Raw genomic sequence first — 12,027 nt, forward strand, 5'->3', positions numbered from 1 at the left:
CCAGACAGCAGGGTTGCCGGGGGGAAGACTTTCTGCCCTGGACGTACTGGACCATGTGACTGCGAGAGGCAAAGAGGGACAGGAAGGGGGAGTGGACCGGAAGGTGTGCAGGCAGAGGGCACAAAAGGAGAGCGCGCCAGGGACTGAGGGGAGCACGCCAGAGGAAAAGCAGGCTGCAGCACTTTTGGTCTGTCTCTGATCTGTGGTGACACCACGAGTACCTGCACATTATTACACACGCTGAAGACGTTAGCACACAAGCATGCTCGGATAACACCTTATCCAAACACGTTTGATCAACACTAATGCACAGGTCTACTGTACTGCTGTGTGTCCCATATTTCATACTTGTGGCATACTCCATTGGATGCCATATGTGTGAGGTTTTATCTTTTATAGCACTGGTTTTTCGGAATGGCATTTTTAATTATTTTTCACAGAAATAGTTATGAAGTTAAATAAAGCAATCTACTAATCCAATACACTTCTAAGAAGTGCTGCCTCTTCTCCCTGCAGACACCGCTGAGAAGTTACGCTGGCATGTCCCAGAACACAGTGTAATAGTAAGTTTCCTTTCTAACTTGAGATTTCTGTAAACAACATAAAGACTAATATTCCCCCTTTTACCGTGCATGTTATGTCTGTAATCTTATTTCAATGATATAGGCACAGCTGGAGCCACACAACCCTGGCACCACTTATATTAGGCCCAAAGAAAGTCATCAGACAGGAACATTGTAGCCTGTCAGTTCTCAGGTCCCAACTGTATCAGATCCCATTGGAACAATATATACAGTGGGGCAAAAAAGTATTTAGTCAGTCAGCAATAGTGCAAGTTCCACCACTTAAAAAGATGAGAGGCGTCTGTAATTTACATCATAGGTAGACCTCAACTATGGGAGACAAACTGAGAAAAAAAAATCCAGAAAATCACATTGTCTGTTTTTTTTTCATTTTATTTGCATATTATGGTGGAAAATAAGTATTTGGTCAGAAACAAAATTTCATCTCAATACTTTGTGATATATCCTTTGTTGGCAATGACAGAGGTCAAACGTTTTCTGTAAGTCTTCACAAGGTTGCCACACACTGTTGTTGGTATGTTGGCCCATTCCTCCATGCAGATCTCCTCTAGAGCAGTGATGTTTTTAGTTTTTCGCTTGGCAACACGGACTTTCAACTCCCTCCAAAGGTTTTCTATAGGGTTGAGAGCTGGAGACTGGCTAAGGCCACTCCAGGACCTTGAAATGCTTCTTACGAAGCCACTCCTTCGTTGCCCTGGTGGTGTGCTTTGGATCATTGTCATGTTGAAAGACCCAGCCACGTTTCATATTCAATGCCCTTGCTGATGGAAGGAGGTTTGCACTCAAAATCTCACGATACATGGCCCCATTCATTCTTTCATGTACCCGGATCAGTCGTCCTGGCCCCTTTGCAGAGAAACAGCCCCAAAGCATGATGTTTCCACCACCATGCTTTACAGTAGGTATGGTGTTTGATGGATGCAACTCAGTATTCTTTTTCCTCCAAACACGACAAGTTGTGTTTCTACCAAACAGTTCCAGTTTGGTTTCATCAGACCATAGGACATTCTCCCAAAACTCCTCTGGATCATCCAAATGCTCTCTAGCAAACTTCAGACGGGCCCGGACATGTACAGGCTTAAGCAGTGGGACACGTCTGGCACTGCAGGATCTGAGTCCATGGTGGCATAGTGTGTTACTTATGGTAGGCCTTGTTACATTGGTCCCAGCTCTCTGCAGTTCATTTACTAGGTCCCCCCGCGTGGTTCTGGGTTTTTTGCTCACCGTTCTTGTGATCATTCTGACCCCACGGGGTGGGATTTTGCGTGGAGCACCAGATCGAGGGAGATTATCAGTGGTCTTGTATGTCTTCCATTTTCTAATTATTGCTCCCACAGTTGATTTCTTCACTCCAAGCTAGTTGGCTATTGCAGATTCAGTCTTCCCAGCCTGGTGCAGGGCTACAATTTTGTTTCTGGTGTCCTTTGACAGCTCTTTGGTCTTCACCATAGTGGAGTTTGGAGTCAGACTGTTTGAGGGTGTGCACAGGTGTCTTTTTATACTGATAACAAGTTTAAACAGGTGCCATTACTACAGGTAATGAGTGGAGGAAAGAGGAGACTCTTAAAGAAGAAGTTACAGGTCTGTGAGAGCCAGAAATCTTGATTGCTTGTTTCTGACCAAATACTTATTTTCCACCATAATATGCAAATAAAATGAAAAAAAAACAGACAATGTGATTTTCCGGATTTTTTTTTATCAGTTTGTCTCCCATAGTTGAGGTCTACCCATGATGTAAATTACAGACGCCTCTCATCTTTTTAAGTGGTGGAACTTGCACTATTGCTGACTGACTAAATACTTTTTTGCCCCACTGTACCTGTCCATGGCTACCATTAAGCTTGTCAGGTCCTTTTTTCCATAGATAGGATTTCATTGTAAATACACAATTACATATGGAAAAAATAGCCGTATTTGAACAATAAATATAACTTATACATATATGTATATTATCACAATCTTCCTGACACACTGGGCTGAAACTGTGAAGGAAGCTGAGACACATTGGTAGTCGTGAGCCTGCTTCCCTCTGATAGCATGAAACAATTTCCCATAATTGCACCTGTCTGTGATGTATAATATGCCCACTTTACAAGGAATCTGAGGATATGTAACATATGTACCTGTGGCGCCCCTGAGGCTCAGTTGCCACAGAGGAACTGCACCTTCTCCTAAGGTGTGGTGCCCCACCATCCAGGTAAGTTGGAGGCTCCTGACCACGCTCCAACACTCGCACCCCACAGAATAGAGTAGTTCAGCAAAACCACATTGCGGCTCCTTGCTTAGAGAGAGGCAGAGCACCTTTGGTGGTTCCCTGCTTGGAACACTAGACGTGCTGGGAGGTGGGTGGAGTTCAGAATATATATATGAGCGGGATGGTTTAGGATTACAGGTCAGTCTGACAAGAGGTCAGTGAGAGAGGAAGCCACTCGGGAGGAGTGGGGATCCCTGGAAGAGGGATGGAGGAAGGAGTGCTGCAGCTGCCACAGTGATCTGAGCCAGCTGGCACGTGAAGGGAAAGAAGGAGAAGGACATTGAACTGAAGCCTGAGGTTCCATAGAAGGGAAAAGACAAGTACGGAACGTAGGAGTAAAAGGGAACACAGAGGACGTGGGTTAGAGGAAGAACCCTGCCTAGAAGTTCTAAGCGCAAGGCCGGGGCCCGGTCCCCGAGGTTGTATGGACACTAACGGTTCTGCAGCAAACACCGGTGGAGTAGTGGGCTGTAAATGCACTACTCCCATCTAAGACTTGATTGTTATGAATGGGAAACCAAGGAGGAAAAAAAGACAACAAGCTAAGTCTCAGAAAACCAGAGAAGTTGGTAACTATGCAGATTGCAGATCCCTGATCTTACCCGCACAACTAGCAGCAGTCGTGGAGCGTTCCTACGTTGGTCCTACACGCCTCGTCACAACCGAAGAACTACATAAGCCTAAAGCAGGAAAAGAGGAAAACTAACTGCCCCAGAGCAGACCCCAAAGGAAAGACAGCCCCACACATGTATTGACGGTGAAACAAGATGAAAATACACACAAAGGCAGGAAAATAGGCTGAGCAAACGATGGGGCCCGGCTAACTAAAAAGGACAGAAAAGGAAAGACACTGTCTGCAATCTGCCCCAAAAAACCTACAAAAATATTGTCCAACACTTCTGATAGCAAAATTAACCCTGAAGTCACTAGACTTCAAAACCTATATCAGCACTCTGAAATATTCTGAGACAGAGCAAAAAAGAGGCCAATCTAATAAGGAACAAAAAGCAGATTGGCAAATACTGATTAATAGGAGTGGAATTTCAGCATAGCCCCAGCAGGGGCAGGCTGATTACACAAAAAACTGAATTGACCAACAAGCGCAAGTGTGAACATTAGCAAAAAACAAACTTAACTTGAGAAGACTGGAAGAGAGCTGAAGTCCAGAACCTGAGAAGCAGACTGAATCACCAGCACCTGGATAGGGCGTCGGCTGTCTTATATGCAGTCAGATACTCCAGAGATCCAATCGTTATCTTCCTCATCAGGTGGCAGATCACTACCACTTAAACCAACCGCTCTACCTCCTGTCACCCCCAGAGGGAGAACGGAAGGGGAACTCTCAACTGGTGGAGCAGAAAATGAGTTCATGACACTTGACGGCACAACAGCAACACGGATAGAGAGCCAGGATTAGGAGTAGAGAGTCCCCGAAGCAGGCTACAGCTGTCTGACGTGCAAGTAGAGTTCTTGGGAACATCTGTCAGGAGGAACTCCAGTGTAACACAGTACTAGGAGATCTTCACACTTAAAGGCACTATAGAGGAGACGTTCAGCAAAGGCACATAAGTTGGCGGAGTGTGGAAGGGAGCATTCCATCTTGCCTGGAGGTTGACTGAGTCCCTGACCCGGAGGACACGGCACAGAAGCGGGCACTACAGACTGTGAGTAAAGCTTTGGAACTACATGCCCTGGTGTCCTCCAGTTCTTCCTGCGTCCGTCCGCCTGGCACTGCTACATCCCCTGCGCCGGACACTACACATCTAAGTGTCTACACATCTACACTGCCCTGGGACAGCAGCCCTGCCTGTGGAGGGCTATAACATCATTGCTGCACCACACCATCTGTCCCGGAGGATCTGTCTGCAGCGTCGGCTTAACACCTCCCTTGCCGAACACCACAGGTGGCATCACAAACTATTAATTCAACTACATTTCACCAATCACTTCTTCCTATTACTTGGGCGCCCAGGGCCACGGTCCGGGTCACCGCCGCTGTGACACATCCCACTGATACTGGCCCGATACCGAGTACCCCACAGCCCTGGGAGGGCGACCCATACCCTGACACCAAGATTCTGCCTCTGTGATCCCGCAATATGGTGCCTCCATTAATATTATCCTCCAATACAGGCATTGCTTCTAGGGGTAGGACCTTTTTAATCTGGCAATTAGTGTATCATGGACCCACCAGAAAATTTTATTTATGAAAATAGAGGAATTCAGAAGTGCAGTATGACCCCCATATCCCTCTAAGGGTGCATTTTGGCCAGATATCTCTCTATGGGTGGAGAACAGCCCTATAATCCTCTAAGAGTGGATAATGGCCCTATACCACACTATGGGTGCAAAATGGAATCATATCATGCTATGGCTGCAGAATCATATCATACTTTGGGAGCAGGATGGCCCTAAAATCCTCTATGAGTGGAGAATGGCCCCATACTACACTATGGGTGCAAAATGGCCCATACCACACTATGGGTGCAAAATGGCCCATACCACACTATGGGTGCAAAATGGCCCATACCACACTATGGGTGCAGAATGGCCCCATACAATGTTATGGGTGCTGTCTGGATTTATACCCTTAAATGGGTGCAGTATGGCCCCATACACCCCTAAGGGGACAGAAAAGCTCAATATCCATGTATGGGTGCCGTATGGCTTGATACTTTTCTAAGGGTGCAGAACAGCCCCATACCCCGATATCAGTGCAAAATGGCCCTATACTCCACTACGGATGTGGTTTTCCGGCTTAATGCAACTTGGACGTTGATTAATTTGCAGATACAGGTGACAGGGAACCTAATGGGTTTTTTTTCCTGTTATTAGGAAATTGCTATGTATGCAATCCTCTAATATTAAATTCATGGATAGATAAAAATTGTTCCTGCTTCATAAATACTGAATGATAAACCAATACATGTAATTAGACGGACATTTATCAAGATTGGTATTTCATATGCAATTCTCAATCAAAAACTCAGTTGGATAAAAATGGTTTCAACTTAGTCCATGTGCCAAAAAAATGAAATCCTCTCCAGATATGAACTGGGATAGATTTTCACCTAAAATTCTAGCACATTTTTCACCGGGTGGTTGGCCATCCCACTAAACCCAGTTTTTAGAAAGGTGTCAAAATGCGGGGAGACGAAGTTACAATATTCGGCTTTCTAATAGGACCGTCACACAAGGGCTGATAAATTCCCTTATATCGTTTATCGCGCCACCTTTTACAATAAATAATTTAAGTACTATTTGGATTTATAGACCTCATTGATGGTGGTCCACCTCTGAGGACCACTGAGTAGTAATGTCTTCAATCTGACAAGCACTTGGATTGCACCTTTAAATGCGTTTTAGTAAAACACTTTATACATTTACTCTTCTCTTTACATCTGAAGCCCCAAAGCCCCTTCTTGAAGACAAAGCCCCATCTTGAAGCTTCGTGCTCCATCTCCTTTGTGTGCAGACTTTATGGTAACTCTGGTTTCATTGTAAAGATATTGACGTTGATTTATTTCCTTTATTTAATTAAACCTAGGGACAAACCTGTCATTCTTCTTTATCCTTATACTTGTGGTTAGGTGTATTTTTCTAATAAATCACTGAAATTCTATCTCACTGGCACACACAACCGTATTCTCTGAACGTGCATAGTAACTTCCGGGAACAAAGCGGTGAATGAATGATTCAAGGTATTGGGTAAAAGGGGATGCTGCAGTGTTCCGGAGCTAGAAGTAAACAGACGCACAATGGGGAGTGTGTTGGGGCCTCATGTGGGCACTAAAGTGCTTCAATCTGCCACTGAAAGGACAATGGGGCCAAGACAATAGTGCCTTAGTCCCTCAACACTGGCAGAAAGGAAACCCTGCACCGACTGCCACCAGCTGAACTGAAGACATACTGTTTACTCGCTACTGGCACTTGTTCTTGCTGCACCTACTTTCCTGGATTTGTTTTACTAATGATATTACTATATTGACGTAACTTTTCGGTTATTTCCATTTTTTTTGCTCCACCATAAGAGTAGAACAATGAAAAGAACGGAGGAACATGATCCCTGTGACGTTCAGGAGCAGACAACGTCCAAGAGTGGACCCTCTGGGTCGTGGAATTGGAGCCCCTGGGCCGAGCACGCCAGGTGATGACCGACCCCTATACAGGGATCGTTAGGGGCAGGACCGCAGAGGTCAGAACCGTGACAGCCGGGACCAAGATGGGCGGCTCACAGGAGACACGGATGAGTGTATCGGGACTGGGTACCCGGAACACAAAGAGTATATACGGAAGTGCGCAAACTACAGATAGTGCGAGACAGGTAGCCGTGAGCATGTATGGCGTATAGCGAGTAATACGTCCGGAGGTAAACAAAGCAGGACGCGTGCCAGGAGCACGACAGAGTACTGAATGGAGCAGCAGTCGTGCCAGGAGGTGTTGCAGAGCACAGGGACAGAGAGTACCAGGAGGTACGACAGAGCAAGGGACAGAGGACAGGATACTAGAGTGTGCCAAGAGGCACTACAAAGCATGAAGCAACGTGAAAGTTCAGAGCAAGTGCTAGGAGCGCAAAAGCATACCAGACAGAGCAGAGGACCTGAGAACAGCGCACAGCCTGACTGGGACTAAGCAGACCCAGCCGGGAAGCACAACAATAATCAGGCACCTCCCATAGGGGAAGGTAGTCTGATATAGCACATGACCATGACAGGTTCCGGGTCAGATCCTAGCCAGAAAGCACATGACCACTATAGCTTCCGGGTCAGGACCTCCATTACCATAGAGGAGACTGACCCGGAGACAGCACTGACAGGAGCGCGCAAGCATGACATGGAGGAGGAGCCCCAAGGACGAGAGCTGCGCGTGCGCACCCGACGGAGGCCCCGGAGGGGCTGCCGTACCGGAGGGAGTGACGTCGGGACCGAAGCCCCGCCTCCTGGTGAGCGCGGCATGACATCCCTGACATGAAGGCTACCAATGGTGCTTGAAGGGCTGCATTGACTCTATGGTTTTTCAGGTTTCCGTCATGGAGTCTGGCATTTTCCCCAAGCAAAATTATACAGCACACTATGAATAAGAACCCATGTAAGCCAGTTCCAAAGATGTAGGATACTGGGATGTACAGTTTTATACCATTTTTAAAATGAATCAATATTAGTTGTGGATTTTAGCTTTCTGATGATTGCTGGATCTTCCTATTTTTACCTAACATTGGATAGAAATTGGCTGTAACCAACAATTTCAGCAAGACCGGTCGATCATCTGATGGATATTGGGGCCAAGCAAATGATATTGGAGGTGGGAAGGATCAGGCAGCTGAAATATCAGCACCAGATCCTTTTTGGTGTCAGGAAAAATTTGTCACCGCCAAAACAGTTTCATCCTTTTCCGCTCATGAAAATACATGAATGCTCTGCAGAACCGAGCTCATAAGTATGGGGGGATCAAGAGCGATAACTATCTGCCTAAACAAATGTTAAGCTGACTGTTATCTCATGAGTTTGGCCAACATTACATCTGAAGGCTGAAAACTCATAATCTTTCATTTGCATTGTAAGCAACCTTTTGTGATCTAAATATTTAGCTGCACAAATCTCACTCTTGTCCTGATAATTTACTACAATGTATCAGTAATATCACTTTACAGTCCAATAACATAGAAATTCAATTATGGATTCCAGCAGAACTAAATATATCTTAACTCTACAACCCCTGGAGACAGGTTGCATCATAAATTCTTAAAAATCATTTTATTGATCTATAATAAAAAATCCATATCATTTATTGGGCACAAACAGCAGAGGATTCATATGAAATTCCTTTACATGAACTTATATATAAAGCCAAGAGGAAGGCTCATAACAGCAAGAAAATGATATGCAGATACATTCTGTATGTCCACCAACTCAGTCTGAAACAAAACCATATCCAGAGGAATCTCACCGTTAATGCTAATGTGTAACCCAGAGCCACGACATGTTTCGCCTCTTCTTCAGGTGTATCAATGTAAATGTAAAACATATTTTACTCAAGTCCAGGCATCTTAGTTGACAGAGGATTGCCTTGACTGGCTACTTTTTTCAGCTGTCAGAAGTTTTGTCTTATGACCACATGCAACAAAACTTTTTGCCTCAAATTTTACCAGCAAATTCTCATGATGAAGTAAGGTGAAATAAAATTATAGGTTCAGTATAGAAGTTTATGCATAGATATAGTGGATATAGCTACAGTATTTGTAGCCCTAATGCCTGAGAAGTGGCATAAAGTGGACATAATTATTAGAAATGGCTCATAGTCCTGTTTTGCATTAGAACCTTGGAACATTAAGTTATTTTTCTCTGGGTGCTGTATTACAGCTCTGAACAATTTGGAGCTTGAGAAGTACTGTAGTTCGCCCATGTACATGAGCCCTTGAGGCTGCGAGGCAGAAATACTAACCACTGTGTCGCCTGCGATAAACTACATACTTATGAGCAATGTGACTAAAATCACTGCAATATTATATCTTCATGGGCACCATTGTTACATTTTCATGCACATGACGTCTTGTCAGATGACATTCTTTCCGCTATTATTACTGACATATAATATAGTTCTGATCAGTATCATTACTACTCCCCAGACAAAAATTAACAACCTGCATTCCATTGCTCAATTTTAGGAGCTCATATTATGCAAAGTCTCAGTGTGATGGATTATAATGGCACAGGAAAGCATAATATGGCGAAGTTAGAGGATTTGTAATAGGATTTTGATAAGTGAATGATCAGGATCTATAACAACTAAAGCTGCCATAGACCTCAGGAAGCCGTCAGCGAAACACATATTCATCCTACAGCCAACTCTCTCAACTCACCTTACACGTGATTGTAGAATTATGTTCAGAAAATTTAGAAATTTTTACATGAAAATCCTCCTATCCCTTTGTCATCCGCTGCATGTCCAGATGACCGCAGTGCTGAATTCTGTCCCTTACTTATTGTATGGGCAATGCAGTTGCACCAAAGTTGTGGTTACATTTTGCAACATGATTAATGTAACATGATAAGCATGAGATGTGTCACAACATTGTGATATTGTTGTTGCGGATTTACACGGATGGCACATGGGTGAAAATCTGATGAATATTAGAAAGAAATTGTCCGAGTTTTCTGGTTTTTCATGCTCTTGTCTGCACGCACCCTAAAGGTGATAGTGATTATCACCTTTAGGGTGCGTGCAGACAAGAGTGATAATCTTGCTGCTTGCCTTTTTTTCTTGACATTTTATTGCATGCTCATCACACAAAAAAAGTTGCATAAAATAAGTATGGGACATCTCTATCAATCAGCATCCTGCTTTCTTTGGTGCTCAAAGATGGAGTCCTTTGCACTAAATAAATGCGGGTAGGGCAGGCACGTTGGACGAAATATATGACCCGGAGAGCAGTATTATTATATAGCCATTTATTGTTCTCCTCTGCCCTGGAGAAGAGCAGATGCTGTGTGCTGTGCAAGTATGCACATTGTCTAGCAAAGTTTTCCAAACATGGAACTTGAAATAATGCAAGCCGAGCAAATGTACAATGTTTAGCATTATCCCTGGCATGTGCTGAACACTGAACCTGCTCTAATGTCCTATACAAATATTTAGTAACATGAAGAAATTAGAACAAAGCGTGCTATACGGACTGCCACATCTGTCATCGTGGTGGCAGAAAAACTGTCCTTGAACGTCTAGGGGGCAGGCATTTATGGGATGTTGTTTCCATTGCTTTGTTCAGACAGATGACAAAGTTAGCAATACTCACAGTGGGGACCAGCGGAGAAGAAGGGGCTGGAGGGTGGTCGGTGCCAGTCTGTGGGGGAATTAGCAGAACAATGCTAAGATATCATCTCCAAGCCCCCACTACAGAAACACAGTCCCAAATTTGGAATCTCAAACTCCTCTGAAAATCTCTTTTTATGGAGAAAAAACTGATAGACTGACATGGTTGAAATGTTTCTTATGTAAGCTCAGGGAACATGTGCCAGCCTGGTACAAAACAAGGCAGTGTCAGCCTGCTATTTGGGTAGTGTCCCTGCACTGAATTCTTTGTTTTCGGCACTAAATAAGGGGAAATATGACTTAAATGAAATATTTTACCAATGAATTGACCGATTCAGCTCAGATTGGTTCAAGTGGCAGTGTATTAGTTTAATAATAATGGATAGATTGACCCCAAACGCACACTCAGACAGTGAATCCTGCCTATTAAGCTCATTGTACTTAATAGGGGTCCGATAACACGTTATGTTATGGGGTCCTCATTGGCCATAGGCTCACACAGATACCTTGACATAAAAAAATACACAGGTATAAATTGATATGCTCGTAGTAAACATATTTAAAATGTGACATGAACCTCTTAGACTGGTCATACCCATGGGATAACTGTCGGTGAACAATCATTTGACAGACAGCTATGTCTCCCAAATACTCTGGAACCCTTCATTTGTGTATCCTCAGCCACCCACACAGATGGACACACATTAGACCTAGTCTTCACCCGTCTCTGCTCTCTTTCTAACTACACCAACTCCCCTCTCCCTCTATCTGATCATCATCTACTCACTTTCTCATCCCTGTCCTCCTCACCTGGCACCCATGTCCAGAAACATGCACACCCCCGCAGAAACCTTGCACACCTAGACACCCACGTGCTCTCTGACTCTATTCTACCACTGTAATCCCTATCCTCACTCCATGACACTCACAGTGCCACTGCTTTCTACAATGCCACTCTCGCATCAGCTATTGACACGGTTGCCCCTCTCGTTCATGGCAGAATGCGACGTATCAACAGACAACCCTGGCACAATAATACCACTAAAAAGCTCCGGCAAGTGTCCAGGATTGCAGAGCGGCGCTGGAAGAAAACAAATTTGCAAGATGACTTCACCACATTCAAACAGGCAACACTCGATTTCAAATCTACCCTCACCTCTGCTAAACAGGCCTACTTCACAACCCTCGTATCTTCCCTATCTTACAACCCAAAACAGTTATTCAAAACTTTTAACTCCCTCCTCCGCCCACCACTGCTTCCTCCAACCTTCCTCATCTCTGCCGAGGACTTTGCCACACACTTCAAAAACAAGATTGACCAAACTAGGCAAGTCTTCATCACTCAACCACCACAACCCCTTTGTATACCAGACCAATGCC

General features: G+C 44.4%; 1 long non-coding RNA gene across 1 annotated transcript in view; it reads right to left on the reverse strand.

The window, feature by feature from the left end:
* Window positions 1-10,671, reverse strand: part of LOC141049789 (uncharacterized) — a 42,910-nt gene extending 32,239 nt beyond the window's left edge. Inside the window, exon 1 of the long non-coding RNA XR_012220442.1 lies at window positions 10,631-10,671. This is a non-coding gene — a long non-coding RNA (uncharacterized lncRNA). The remainder of the gene's footprint in view (window positions 1-10,630) is intronic.
* Window positions 10,672-12,027: the final 1,356 nt, after the last annotated feature.

Source organism: Dendrobates tinctorius, unplaced genomic scaffold (genome assembly GCF_039654945.1).
Source record: "Dendrobates tinctorius isolate UK_male_01 unplaced genomic scaffold, ASM3965494v1 ptg000149l, whole genome shotgun sequence".
Lineage (NCBI taxonomy): Eukaryota > Metazoa > Chordata > Amphibia > Anura > Dendrobatidae > Dendrobates > Dendrobates tinctorius.